The sequence below is a fragment of the Homalodisca vitripennis genome, unplaced genomic scaffold (genome assembly GCF_021130785.1).
Source record: "Homalodisca vitripennis isolate AUS2020 unplaced genomic scaffold, UT_GWSS_2.1 ScUCBcl_274;HRSCAF=1895, whole genome shotgun sequence".
Lineage (NCBI taxonomy): Eukaryota > Metazoa > Arthropoda > Insecta > Hemiptera > Cicadellidae > Homalodisca > Homalodisca vitripennis.
The window spans coordinates 45,859-59,102 of NW_025776373.1; the positions used below are offsets into that span (position 1 = coordinate 45,859).

The 13,244-nt window shown below is 32.2% G+C and overlaps 1 non-coding gene across 1 annotated transcript; it reads right to left on the reverse strand.

Moving 5' to 3' along the window:
- Window positions 1-361: 361 nt before the first annotated feature.
- On the reverse strand, window positions 362-433 carry Trnae-cuc. Its single transcript has one exon. It is a non-coding gene; the product is annotated as a tRNA-Glu (tRNA).
- Window positions 434-13,244: the final 12,811 nt, after the last annotated feature.

The following is a 13,244-nucleotide window of genomic DNA, read 5'->3' on the forward strand; positions in this document are numbered from 1 at the left end:
CAATTAGAATTCTTTTATGTTTTAAGATTTAAAGGATTTTATGATATACTGTATAAATTAAAACTGTGATACTTACACTGTTTAAAATAAGCTAATAATACATATCAAGTGGTCAAATTAGTTGAGAGCACATTTCCATTTACTTATTTATCAATTTTAGTATAATTATATTTTATTAAATTTACATTCAATCTATAATAAGAATTTTTATTGGACAGTTTGAATTTAATATTTACCGTTCTCGAAGAATTAAAAAATTATAAAAACTTCCAAAACCGTTGTCGACAGTTACCGTGGATTTTTCAGAAATGTGTTGTGATTATTAGAATCACAAATTTATAATACAGGCACAAAAAGAATTTTCCGGTACCGGGAATCGAACCCGAGCCTCCTGGGTGAGAGCCAGGTATCCTAGCCACTAGACCATACCGGATGATGGACTTGGTTATTACGACAAACTACAATTTTGAAAACCTTATTTACCCATCTTCAATTGTTCATTAATTTGTTATCATTAAAGGTCACCGTTTTACACAATACAATTAACACGCGATTTATTTAATACACGATATTTACCTTCTATAATTTTATTGGATTTGTAAAAATAAATAAGTATCGGATTGCAAACAATTTCGTGCACTTTACACAATAAGAAGTCAAGATTTGATGTGTACAATAAATTTACTATTGCTAGACCCTTCTTTCCTGAAATAATTTTTTATTCTCTCCAGAAAACCTCAATTATTCGAAGTAATTAAAATGTTATCTTCTATATGTGAAAAATAAAGTTTCTTTATTTCTTTTTCTTTAAAGGGCAAAGATAAAAAGTAAATTCTGCAACAATAAAAACAATATCCAAGTCGAGATGTTTACAAATGTTACCACCATTAGAAGGAGACTGAACCCGTATATCAAAATTATACCATAAGCACACTATGCAATCATCGTATAGATTGTCCCACGGTTTTCGCAAAACCCCTGAATTTGCGCTTTGATCGCAAAGTGTGTACGGAATTTAATTACAGATATCACTTAGGTAACTGCACAATGTCCATTGCATTCTATACGATTTCTATCCAATCTGAACTAAATCGCTTAGTCTGGAAGTGGTGGGATCGAATTTAAACTACCTCAATGCAATCAATCTGTAGGTAGTGACAAAATTGCATTGGTATGGTTTCACTTACGCTTTAATGAGAAATTATATCAAGAAATTATACCAATACAATAGCTCTGTAAGCTTTCCTACAAAGGAGTATTGGGTGTAATACATTGATGAAATATCGCCAACTCAATTACACCTGTGGTGTGCGTAGAAGCTAATACGCTCCCTTACAATGTAGGCTACGCTCTCTCACTATTAATGGTTTTTAATCGTGGAATCGTAGTTTTAAAATCTATTTCATAACACGTTATAAGAAAAGCCCACCACGTGTCGAATAAAAAGCTTCGCTGCGCGATTTCAAGTCTATAACTAATTTCATTAGTCTACAAGTGTTACTTCATAACATGTTAAAATGTAACACGATGGCACTCTGTTTTTTACGAATCTATTTACTATGTGATGTTTCGCTGCCATCAGGGTTAACCGTAAGACTAATGGAAAAATGTTCGGTAACGCTCAGCCAAATCATGCACCATCATCAAGCACCGAAATAAAACTTCGAACAGAGTTGCAAATCTATAAGTTCGCTCCTGAGATACCGTTCGGACATACGTACAGAAAATATTTCCACCCTTTAAAACAATAGACTTAGCTAACGCCCAGCAATTATGACAGACCTTATGATGAGAACGAACTTATAGCAAAAGTTATGTACTCAAGAAGAAAATCAAGTAAATATAACACAACATTTATTAAAAACAAATGTTATTAGGTCACCTTCATGGATTAAAGCAATTGCTGGTGCATCCCAAAAATAGTATATTAAATGGTAATATTTTTTTATTACAGAAAAATAGGCAGAAACGGAAGCGAAATTTATAAAAATGTCAACTAAAAAGTTCATTTCCTAATTTCACTAAACCCAACCGTGTATACTCTAGCTCACTAGATCTCTTCCCTTCGAGATTAGAGCATAACTTTAATTAAAGAAGATGATACATGAATCAACAACAGTGACTATCACAACAACAATATAGTTAAGCAATACAGTTGCAATTCTTTGAAATTAAAACTTAAGGACTACATATGTGTTGATAAATAACGTAGTTAAGTTGTTAGTGTCTAAGTTTTAGTATTTAGTATAATCCAATGTTGTTCCTTTTAGTTTTAATCACAAGTCTTTGTTATTTAGTATTTAAGGACATTAAATGACTTGAGTTGTTCTGCAAAACAGTGTATGTACTGAGAAACGCTTGCAAATAAAGGCATTTTGATTTGATTTGAATATTAACAATGGTTAAGGACTTTAAGATTGCAGAACTACCTCAATAGTGATTAACCACCAAGACTACAACGCTTCATTAGTGATTATTCACTATGAGATCACAGAAATACGCTAATAGTGATGGATTCAAGAGCTACAACACTTTGGGGGCGTGATTTAAGCTTAACGCACTGCGTCAAACGTGGGTGGGTAACCATTATTAAGGACCCTACAGGAGTTTGTGTTGCTATCCGCCCGTTCGTCTAGTTGTCGTTCAGTAATAACTCTTGATAGAATTGTCCTAGAGACTACAAACTTGGTATATGGCTTCCTCTCAACACTACTGATTTTGGGGTCAAAAGGGTATGGTGCAATTTAGTAATATAAGACTCATAAGCCTTTTCAGTGTCTTCCCGAAGATGACAGATCATCTTATTAATAGCAGATTTCTTAAATATCTACAGCATAAAATGTTTACTTGTTTTATAAAGAGTTTACAAAAGGAAAAAACAACCGATGACGTTCTTTCGATCGTTGCAAACCAGATACATAATAGGTTTAATTTAGCGAAAAACCAAAACACATTTTGAAGGTTTTAAAAAAGCGGCTGTTTTGGTAAACCTAATATGTTGCTTAGAAATATTAGACGGATATTTATAAAATGGTTTTACAGATTTTATGCGGATAGAAGACAATAAGTGAAAGCGGAAGAATACATGAGGTCACACCTAAGTGTAAAAAGCAGGAGTGCCGCAGGGCTCTGCTCTCTCTGGAACCTTTTCCCTAGTTTTTATAAATGACCTACTAAACGAACCACTTTAGTGGGGTTTTCTGATGATTCTTCATTCTTTTATTTTTGCAACTCTGTAGATTCTATACAAAACTGTACTGGCGATATTTAAAGATCTTTCTTAGATCATTGAGAGCTTAACATGAGACGACAAACTTTAAGAGTAAAACTAAATAAATGTATCTTTGTAACGAACAATACAAACAAAATATAAATATTTATATACAAATACGTAGGGAACTTCTCAAAAGACAGATTAATTATGTCAAAAGAGGAAGCTGCCACGGACCCGCTCAGCTGAGACAATTTCAGGAGTTGTAGCACAAAAAAACTGCTAACATATGGTAGTAACTTAGGCAAGCGCAAACTGCCTGTCTAACTCGTCACGGCCGGCAATAATTTCCTTTTGTTACGCCCTCTTATGAACATATACATGAGTAACTAAAAAGATTAACTAATATGTATTAGTTTCGAAAAATTATGTCTACACAACTGAAGCTGCTATTCCCTGTATACCGGCCGTTTAATAGTCTTTAATTATGTACAGAACCATACTCTTAGCATTTCCCCTTCCCACTCTTCATTCCTAATTTAATTACATTTCTGACATGTAAATCACAATTTTTGTCAGTTTAAAGTATATTAAACACCAACACTAAGTCGAGTAAACCTCATTGTTTAACATTGTCCAATATAGGTGATACGGTTCCGGTACCCTGGACTGCAGGAATGTTGTTGAACAATCCGGTATCGAGGGGACAAAGAACGGTATTGGGCTGAAGGAATGTGGGACAATACATCTTGAGATAATTGTTATTACGAAGTTAGTGAATGACCTTGTGCTTTTTAAGCATGAATTTTCATTCTATTATTTAAAATCATAATCTGGTTTGCATTATACATTAATTAGCAACATGTTATAATATGTAAATCATCAATAATGAGGAAAGGACTATTGTCTGTATAGACATACTTAATTCAGGTATATTTTAAAATTATTAAGTGTAAATTTTAATTTAATTTAATTTTTAATTTCCAAAGTAAACCAACCTGTTTTATAATTTAACACTGTGTATCTGGTCACGCAGTATATTTCAACGCACTGTTGGCCTATTTTTAATTTTCTGACGATTATTAATTGTTCGAAAATGAATTATTAATATAATGAAAGAGTAGAATTTAAAGTAATAAAGACCTTATCTTTATACTTATATTTAAGATTTTCTTCAAACTCCTTGTGGACGGTGCCCAGTGTGATAAAAAGATGTATATATCCTTTAAAAAGTAAAGTATTTAGATTTAAAGTTTCGTTGCTCTATCTGCAATTGTTCAAAAAAATAAACTTCTGTTTCCGGACTTTTTGTGGAGCCTTTATATATGATTGCATATTAAATCGATATGTAGAGCTAAATTTGCTCCGGTTCATTGAATGTTATATTTTTTATAACTTTACAACAAAGTGCACTAATACTAAGTTTTTGTTTGTTTCTAATCATATGGATAATCTAAAGCAATTTGAAAACCTGCTCAGTTTGGAGGGGCGATGAATCTAAATGTCAGCGTAGAAAAAGTTACGAAATAAGAGTGGCGCGTTGGTCTCCCAATAAAGTTCGTGACGTAGGTAAAAAGGTTATAACAGCACTTATCAGAACCGAGCGCCGTCACTTTTATGAACGCTAAATGCTTAAAAAATTAAACAGCCCTTTGCAAAACGACATCTAATCTAATTAAGCCATTCCTCTCAGTCTGATATTACCGCCACTCTTGATGAAATGGTCTTTTGATGAAATTGATCGTGTACATCGTTACAAAATAAATAATCATGCAATAAAAAATATCGAAGCCTACGCGTGTTATTTTTTTCTTTAATACACTAAATTATCAGTTTTCCGTGACAAAGTCTTAAACGTTGGATGATTGTGCTTTTAAAATAGGAAATTTCATTGATTTGTTTACTAATTTGCATATTATTTAAAATATTGTCTCTCCGTTTCTGCTTTAGAATATAATTTTTAACCTTTTTTTCCTCAATATCAATAATTTTTATAACTAGATGCTCTGAAGAAGTTCATTTCATTGTTGTCATGTTAATTGATTTTTAAGGATGTATGTGTTCTTTTAATCTTAATTGGTAACTTGGTTTTGTCTGACCTATCTAACATTTTTCACGTTCACTGCAATTAATTTAAGAAACTCTAGAATTAGTTTATAAATCTTTGTTTTCCTTGTTTTTCTATTCCCTTTATGTATAGAGAGATATTGGAAGAGTTTACCCCATCTTATCCTATTACTCAAACTTGATACTGGGACATGAATGCATATGACTTAAATAAGAAAAAATAAAGCATTTACATGACGATCAAACATCTATAACTGTTGAAATAAGATTGCAACTCCTACAAGATTTCTATTTACTTTCTAAGCTTCTGGGTGTCCTAAAAAGATTAAATTTGACACACACGTGTCAATGTTCACAATAGACAAATATAAGATTTTTAATAAATATCAACCATAGGGGTTGAAAATTTGTTGCAGTCCTAGAAAATTTCTATTTTTGTTTTAAACTCCCCAATGTCCAACAACGATGAAATCTGCCTAATGCTCTCAAAAAGAAAAATATAATACTTTGAATGCAGATCAACTACCTATAGAGTGGCTAAGACTGGGTTGGAATCCATAAAACAACCATATCTTTGTTGAAAACTTGAAGCGAGTTATAAAAGTGGTTGACTATTGTTTATCCAATCAACTACAGATATAATTAAACAGTGCTCAGTGTGGCTTGAAATTGTGTGGAGATGACAGTGTGAAATTATCAGAAAGTAGGCATCTTGTAGAGTCAGTATATATGAATATCATGCAAAAATGTTATAAATATCAACATTTCGTCTATAAATACGCAGCTTCGGGTTAACATCTGTTGGCACTTCCTTACCGTGAGACCGAGATATCTAGAGTTTAACTGCATTTAACAATGTTTCTACGGAAAAATCTTTAACAGTAAAAGTATAAAATACATTATACAGTACTTTTACCTCGGATGCTATCCATCCGGAATTCGCGCGGCTGAGACCGTGATATAGCTACTGGCCAGTGTTGCGGGATTAGCCTATAGTAGGTTGTGACGGCGCAGCGCAGCAGCCACCATATCCAGAAAACTAAGAAACACGATGCGTAATTTTTAAAATTTTTCTTTATTATTATTTGTTCAATCATTCAGCAATCATTGAGTTCTTGTACACTATAAATCTGACAGAAAAATTTAAATGCGAAAAACCCTTCCTAATTTTTACTAAAAAACGCGAATTTCAAAATTTAAAAACTGCAGTTATTATTCGATTTGGCCATACATAAGTATAATAATAATTCAAATTTATCGTAAATCCTTCGAAGTTCTAAAACATCAAATTGTTGGTCTAGACCAGAAAGCATTTACAAAAAAGTGATATGTTCATAATTCTTATAGTCTTTGTTGTTTAATAAATTATTTACTGGTAATTTAAATTTACTTGGAATTAAAATACGTAATAGTGCACTGAGAACCTAAAGCTGTGATCTTCAGTGTTATTATTATAGAATTCATAATTTGTAGTTAAAAACATTTGATAAACGAACATGAACTACTATATGAAAAAATTATTTTTTACATAGGACAAAAAGTTAAGTAAACCTATCATTGCACTTAGTTCAATAGCATTCGCGCTTTGTTTTCGGAGTGTGACAGGATATTCAAAATGGCCATTTCAAAACGTACGATACTCTAAGTTACGTTGTAACATGTCCTACATCTGTTATTTAATTCATAATCTAGTTTACTCTCATTAATTAATGAATAAATTTAATCTGGTATCGATACCAATATTCTTCTATTATTTTAATTTTGGCCTTAACCTTACTTGTGCGTACAATACCCTCCAGTATTAGTTTTGCTTTTGTAAATTGACACTTTAAATTTGTAATGTGTGCTATTTAAACTTTTAAGTGTGATATAATAAGGTTTATTTCAGGGCACATGGTCAGGGGTTTTGCCATGCTCTTGCGTTACAAAACCTTTACAGAAATTACAATTAAGTACATAAGTGTAATTTATTTTCGATCGACGTACTGTTAGATGGTTATGTGTTTATAACTTTATTTTAGGCAATGGAAGGATTGTGAAGGAAACGGGATTTTCCGGACATTTCCCATCGGTCAGTGATACAAAAAATCAGTAACACTACGTTTTGAGATCTTCAATCTGATCTCTTCTTCAGGTAAATAACTAACCTAAGACATAATTACAAAGTAGGTTAAAATAAACAAGCCATAGGTAGGTCATAGATGGTTGGCGAATGCAGACCTATTGTGACCTGTATTCTGTAGTTCAGTTTTAATAATCAGTGTTGTGCTTAGTTTTTTTATTAATTTTTATTACAATTTCGTAATGAATGAAGAATTTAATCATATCAGTATGGAAAAAGAACAAAAACTTCTTAGAGGTAACTACCTAATTACCTTCAAGTTATCTTCAAATAACTTGTCCCAGTTGAAGTTCTCCCAGCAAGAGAATTTCAAATCTTTTATTACCTTATATAATATATCTTATTGTCTTATATAAGAATAAAAAAACCGTAACACTACGTTCGTGTAGTGTTGTGCTTTGTTTTTTTTTATTAAGTGCATGTTTTAGACTTAGTGAGGTTGACACACAACATGGTAGTTGTGATTTCTGATTTACGCGTGTCACAACGCTCTGATATTATTTCTTTATTTTAACATCGCTTGTAATTATGTGTTAGGTTAGTTATTTACCTGAAGAAGAGGTCAGATTGCAGATCTCGAAACGTAGTGTTACTGATTTTTTTGTATCATTGAATGACGCCAAATGTCCGGAAAATACCTGTTAGATGTTATTTGACTGAGAGAGTTGACTGGACGGTGCAAAACTTCCTAAACTGAATCTGCAAGGATAGTTTATAATTGGCCATGTTTAATAGATATATTCACAGAAAGAGAAACTAAAAATAAAACTTCATATCTGAATTCCTACAATGAACTTACATAACTTTGTATTAAGCAATGCATTGTTACGTTATCAAGAAAGTAGCCATATTTCCTAATACACATTCAGTATACACAACTTCAGGTGTGTTGTTTATAGCGATAAATACAGGGGTAGCATAGCGAGACCACACAACATTTATTGCCTTTTGGCTTGTAATAATACGGTAATAACAACTGGAAATGGCAGCCGTGCAAAGATTGCTTAAATTTGCAATAATTATTACGCAAATTGGCTGTTTGAGGCATTGTATTCTACTAATAAAGACCTTTAATTTACTGTGTATATATCAACCTATCTTTGAATTTAAGATTTTCTTCTGAATCCTTGAGAGCCGCCCCCCTGAAAAAGGAAGAGGATCACTAAATATGTGCTAAATTACATATTTATGTCCATTTACTTTTTACCAAGTTTTTGGCTCTACGTTAAATGTTACAAAAATATTTAACCGTCCCGTGACTTGCATTAATTATAAATTCAAAGTGTCTTTTTACTGCTGCCCTTTCCGGCTCGGTTGTTCGTAAAAATTAAGTAAAGATAGATGTCTTTATTTTACCAGGCGAAGATAGGGCTAAGAAGCCCTCTCTAACACTTAACCTGGAGACCAACGCCTGAAAGGTGACTTCCGAACCACCACAACACGTACTACATGAAATTTATAAACTGTCTGATTACAATAATGATAAACGTATTGTATCAATTGATATTGAAGGAAGATCAATATCAATGGAACTGGTTACAGGGGCAGCTTTGTGTTGTATATTTTACAAAGATTTTATGACCCTTAACAACTTTTTGTAGATAAACTGTACTTATTATTAATCAGACTGTGGATCCAATCTTTAGGAGGGTTTGGTTAAGGGAAATAAAACTCGACCAGACTGCAATCAAAGCTTGCCGTGTAGCGAAACCCACTGCACTAGGTGAATTATTGAATAAATTCATAGATCGGATCAATTCCGGTTGAAAGAACCCATTTCTGAATTATTGCAGATGTCTAGCCTATATTCATAATGCCTAGAATAGTGCCTTACGCACTAAAAGCGACTGTTGTAAAGGAACTCAAAAGGTTATAAGACGCTGGAATTGTAACAAAAATTGAACGTTCAGATTGGGGAACACCAATAGTACCCATAGTCAAGCCCAATGGAAATGTCAGGATTTGTGCTGAGTACAAGGTGACAATTAATAAAATCATAAAGGATTAAAAATATCATATTCCCAGAATTGAGAGTATCTTCGCTAAAATAAATGGTGGCAAGTTATTTTGTATATTAACATAAGTAATGCTTACCTTCATATGAACATGTCTGAAGAAAGTGCTAAAATGCAAACTTTAAGCACACATAATGGATTATACTGGGTCAACAGACTTATGTTTGGTGTAAAGGTTGTTCCTTCCATTTGGGAAAGATTCATGGACAAAACATTACAAGGAATTTCCAATCTAAAGTGCTTTTTTGGTGATATAATCGTTCGTTCAAGTTAAGGTGTACAAGTATATTATCACAAACAATCTTTTGTTTTGGCGACCGACGCGTCTACTATCAGACTAGGCGCAGTGCCATCTCATAGATATAGCGATGGCAGTGAAAGACCAATAATTTATGCTTCTCGTACCTTAACACCGTGTGAACGTAAATACCGTCAAATTGACAAAAAAAGCAATTGGTATTTACTGGGGACTGCAGAAGCACTTCTCTTACTGCTGTAGAAGGAAGTTTATTCTAGTAACGGATCACAAACCACTGGTATCCATTTTTCATCCCATCCTTGTCACCATTATTATTATCTTACCTAAAAGCTTAAATAAAACACAATAAAAACCTAAAGTGTTTAGTTTATTCCCGTTATTCATAGATCATTATTATGAATAATGTCCTCATGCGATACCAAACGCAATCAAAATAAATTAGAAAATTGCTTCGACTTAAAAGGAATTTACCATACAGAACCAAATCCCAACCAAAATACTAATCTGATAAATTTAAGAAATGTTGAAATCACACATCAATTACATTTAATTTGAAGGTAACCTGATATGTTGAACTCTTTTCCTTTTTTTACTATACATTTTTAGTTCTATGTAAACATTTATAAATATTCTACATACAGCTAATTGGAATCTTGTTGTTTATGGTATTATTTGTTGAAATTATTTTTTTGGTTGTCTTTTTAATTCTTAGTTTGGATTCTGTTTTTTGCTCTATTATTAAATACGTGTGTTTCTGATGAAAGGTTCTCGGAACTCGAAAATTAAAATATGAACACTGGTTTTTCTTTATTTTCGTAAACTTTGAACTGCTTAGTAATTCTTATATATATGTATAAACATGTATTTAAGACACCTCTTAGGAGCTACAGCCTCCCAAATTTGGACAAAATAATATTTTTGCCACGCAGCACAAAACAATGCACTTATGACAAAATTTACCGTACCATAGTTTTTTGACGCAAGAAGGTGTAGTTAAATATACTTTTTAACTCGTATAAATTGGAGGACACGTCAAATATAGCGTCTTTTGCTACAATCTGAAAGTCGAAAGTTTGAAACATAAGATCCACTGTAGCTTGAGTAGTAGCTAAAATCGGTAGAGATAAATGAATATGAATTTAAAAACATAATAAATAAAAAAAAGTTAAAACTAAAAATTCAATAAGAAATATATATATATATATATTTATTCTTCTAAAGCTGTATTCTTACGATACTGTGTTTTCACATAAAACAAACAATATTAAAAATATATTTGTAAAGTCACAAATTTATTATTAAGAGACATATTTTTTATATATTAATAGTACAATTTAAAATAATAATAATTGTTATTAAATAGGCAAGGACTTTCTCACGAAAACTATAGTTATGTATTGTTTACAGTGGTATATGCTTGCGCCTTGAAATAAATTAAGTATAAAATCAATTTTACAGTCGATTTAAACAGACTCGAACAAACTTAAAAATAAAACAAACTTTTTACCATACAAGTATATTCTTAATCTCTAACATCGTTTGGCAACAACTCTTGTTTTGAGAGTAAATTGCTGGGACGGCAAGGTAACATCATTATACTTACGTCTTTGACTACTTACGCTTTATTAGACTAATTAATTTTTTCCCTCGCAACAAAAAAGCTCTTAGCTGCCAACTTTTAATGAACACAGACAAAAGATAGTTAGTAACACTCTAGCTTTCAGAGGGGGTTTAATGAACAACCTTTGAATACAGCAGGCTTACCTTACTATGTCTAATTGTGTAATAAATAAATATTTCCAAATTATTAGTTTTTAATTTTAATTTGTTTAGGAGCAACCTTGATTGGGAAACTGGCATTTATTACGATTTTATCAAACAGAATAAGGAGGAGGATCGGTGCAGTAAAAAAATCGACTATAGTAACAAAAAACTCAACGGTCCCAGACATGATTCGAACCTGCCATCTCTCATTCACATCCAAGTCCGACATCTTAGAATGTTCGACCATCTGTTCTCTAAAACTGAACTAAAATGTAAGCCTATATTTAATATTACACACAATGAAATACGTACTGAAAACATGAAGTTTCTTGTACTACTTTATACAATTTGAGAGGCATGTAAACTACCGATAATGAATTCAAAAACTAGATTCAATCATCGACTTAAATGACGACATAATGATTTTGTGAACTTGTTTATCTCAAGCTTTGTTTCTTAGAACAGCGATTTGTTATCATACCTTCTTCGGAAACTCTTTAAACGGCAAACGTAACCGTAACTGATACGTTGTAAAGTGGTAGGTTTAAACAAAGTGATAAGATCGATTAGTCTTATAATTTCATAAAAACTTTATACAATTGAAACTTAACACTTTAACCCCCAGTGTATGTTACTATACGTTACGACAACACATTATTATCTTTAATCAGGGTGGCCACTAAACACTTTTTTTCAAATTCCCGATTTCCCCCGATTTGCCTAGTCGAAAATCTCCCATTCCCTAGTCTACTTTCAAACCAAATGTAAAAATGTAAGAATTAATTCATTCTTATTCCGAGGCCACGGTCATGGGTTTTTTTCACGAGTTGTATTTGCGGGAAATGTCACGAAGCTGCGGTGGCATATATATATATATATATATATATATATATATATATATATATATATATATATATATCCAATTCTGAAAAAAATAGAATAAAAGACAACCAACACAGCGCTACCCTCAGGCACACTGCAGTCTAGGGTTTCAGAGGTCTGCCGTGCACGAATTTTTGGCACGAGAACGTGATTTTGCCGATGCAGAGGATCAGTTCGGTACATCCACGTATTAAACCATAGACTCTTATCATCTAAACGCTATTAACTTTGTTTATACTTTGGAGGGTGGAGCTAGCCTTAGAATACCAAATTCCAAAATCATTTGCAGAGCTTCAGAGAAAGGGTTATATTTTTAATACTAAAAGTCATATCCTCTACCTTCCACTTTTAAATTCAATTCACTTTTAAACGTATTCCATTTTTAATTTTTAAATATACAATTTTATGTTGTATCGTAATTAATGATTAAACCTTATTCATCTTTACGTGCCAGTTAGGATATTGTAATAGGAATGATTTTATTTTATTCTTTTTATTTGTGTTTAGAGGTTAAATGGAAGAAAGGAATTTTTAGTGTTAACTTCCCCTCTCTAAATAGAGGCATTTTTCATTTCACTTCCTTGAAATATCTTGGAAATGTTAGATTATAACGCTGGCTTCCAGAATATATTCAATTTGGGTAAAAATGTATGGGTAAAAATGTATGGGTAAATATTTTCAGGATTGGTTATATAAAATTCTGCATCTTCACTTGGAGCTGAGTGTTAAAAATTAAAAAAAAATCTTGTATGAAAGACAGATGACAGGCAATATCTATGGGCAATATATTCACCACGGCATGTACCTACTAAGTATAAAATATAAGTAGTATAAGTATACTACTATTAGACGTCGTCTTGACCGGTCATCCGGTTAACCGTCGCTCTTCCAGGAAGTGAATAACATCCATTTTTAACCGCATTA